This window comes from Mastomys coucha, chromosome X (assembly GCF_008632895.1).
Source record: "Mastomys coucha isolate ucsf_1 chromosome X, UCSF_Mcou_1, whole genome shotgun sequence".
Lineage (NCBI taxonomy): Eukaryota > Metazoa > Chordata > Mammalia > Rodentia > Muridae > Mastomys > Mastomys coucha.
Window position 1 is genome coordinate 62,010,313 of NC_045030.1, and position 2,237 is coordinate 62,012,549.

General features: G+C 39.2%; 2 non-coding genes across 2 annotated transcripts; both read right to left on the reverse strand.

Annotated features, from left to right (window-relative positions):
- Nucleotides 1-194: 194 nt before the first annotated feature.
- LOC116095928 lies at nt 195-302 on the reverse strand. Its single transcript, XR_004120764.1, has one exon. It is a non-coding gene; the product is annotated as a U6 spliceosomal RNA (small nuclear RNA).
- A 905-nt stretch (nt 303-1,207) lies between these two features.
- LOC116095873 lies at nt 1,208-1,309 on the reverse strand. Its single transcript, XR_004120748.1, has one exon. It is a non-coding gene; the product is annotated as a U6 spliceosomal RNA (small nuclear RNA).
- Between the last annotated feature and the right edge of the window lie 928 nt (nt 1,310-2,237).

Here is a 2,237-nt window from a genome sequence, read left to right on the forward strand (position 1 = left end):
TTTTTTAATTTTATCAATTTCTGTTTTTCTCCCTTTTAATTTCTGATTTTGTTAATTTGGATACTATCCCCATGCCCCTTTAGTTAATTTGGCTAAAAGTTTATCTATCTTGTTGATTTTCTCAAAGAACCAACTCTTGATTTTGTTGATTCTTCATATCATTCTCTTTGTTTATGTCTGGTTGATTTTAGCTCAAAAATATGGAATGCTTCATGAATTTGGGTGTCATCGTTACACAGGGGCCTTGCTATTCTTCTCTGTATTGTTCAAATTTTAGAATAGTGTGTTGCAGAAGCGAGCACTATTATTTATTCTTTAATTGGCTTATTGAAGATAGGCAACTGCATCAAGCTTGCTATAGTTGCTAAAACCCAAACTATGATCCTAACAATTCCAGTAACTAATAGGGGCTGAGGCGGGGTTAAAGGCAGATGTTTTGTAGCTCAGAAAAATGATCTCTTAAAGTATAGCAATTTGACATTTTGAATCCTTTAAATTGAAAGACATTTGTAGATCCTCAGAAGATCTCAATGACCTCATGCTCTCCTGTATTCTCTCTTCATTTCTTTTTTTTCTCTCAGAAATTTAAATTTTTTCGTGAAGTAGCCAAAATTTTATCATCGCTAAAGTTTAAAACACAAGTGTAACATTTTTAATTAGATATTTCCTTTATTTGCATGTCATATGATATCTCTTTTCCCAGTTTCCCCTCCAAAAAAGAAATAAAATAAAACAAAATAAAAAAGTAAACAACAACAACAAACACTTGTTTCTTCCCCCTCCCCCTGCTCACCAACCCACCCTCTCCTGCTTCCTGGCCCTGGCATTCCCCTACACTGGGGCATAGAACCTTCACAGGGCCAAGGGCCTCTCCTCCCATTGATAATGGACTAGGACATCCTCTGCTACATATGCTTCTGGAGCCATGAGTCCCACCATGTGTACTCTTTGGTTGGAGTTTTAGTCCCTGGGAGCTCTGAGAGTACTAGTTAGTTCATATTGTTGTTCATCCTAAGGGGCTGCAAACCCTTCAGTTCCTTGGGTCCTTTCTCTAGCTCCTTCATTGGGGACCCTGTACTCGGTCCAATGGATGGCTGTGAGCCTCTACTTCTGTATTAGTCGGGTACTGTCAGAGCCTCTCAGGAGACAGCTAAATCAGGCTCCTGTCATCCAGCACTTGCTGGCATCCACAATAGTGTCTGGATTTAAAAATATGGAACGCTTCATAAAGCGTTGTGTCATCCTTGCACAGGGGCTATGCTAATCTTCTCTGTATCATTCCAATTTTATGTGCTGCCAAAACAAGCACCTCTCTTCATTTCTTTCTTGAAGTTATTAATAGATACTAGCATTCTCTTCCTCAAAGCAAACCATAGAAACAATAACTTTTCTCCCAGCTCAAAATAGCAATGAAATCTAGACACTTAATGTTTATCTATATTTTTATGGCAGGATCCATCCAGGAAGAAATTGACTAGGGTAGGTGTGGTGGCTCACAATGGTAATTCCATCACTTGGATGCTGAGGTGGCAGGATTGCTGAAAGTTCAAGGCCATAGTGCCTTAGAGGCCAATATGGGTTAAAGTATATTCATGAATACCCTCCCAAAACATAAATTCTTTAGCATATATTGTCTGGTCTCCAGTCTTAGATCCTTGCTTCAGAAGGGTCTTGACTAATAATATCTTGGAGGAAGATAAGCTAAACCAGTGAGGCCAAGCAGACTCTGAAGAGACAGGCTATGCTGGGTTTCCTCATCAGTCCATTGCCATTAGATTTTACTCTTTGTCTTGTAATTTATCTGTGTAGCTGCCAATATGTCATCAAATGTAGGTCTGTTGCTTAGACATTAGAAATAAAGTTTCCTGTGAACCTCGTTTCTGAAGGCTCCTGTGTCACAAGAAATCTTGATCAGATGAATGTGTTGTTTTCCTCTTGTCTACCTGCTTTTTATTTATCAGAGTGTTGGCTGTGACATTTATGATGCGCCCTTGATGAGAAGTATCACAGCATTTTCCCTTTGCACACTAGAGACAGGAAGACTAGCTGTGTGGAAAGAAACACGTAGCACAGCTAGCGCTCTGCACTGTAGAGATTAGCAAACATTTCCTGTAAGGGGCTCTACATCTAAGTACTTCTAAGCTTTGTATATCATTCTTTATGTCACAACAATTCAGCTCCACTTTTGCGGTAATAAAGCACCTCTAAGCCAAAGAGACAGACAAGGATACAGTCTA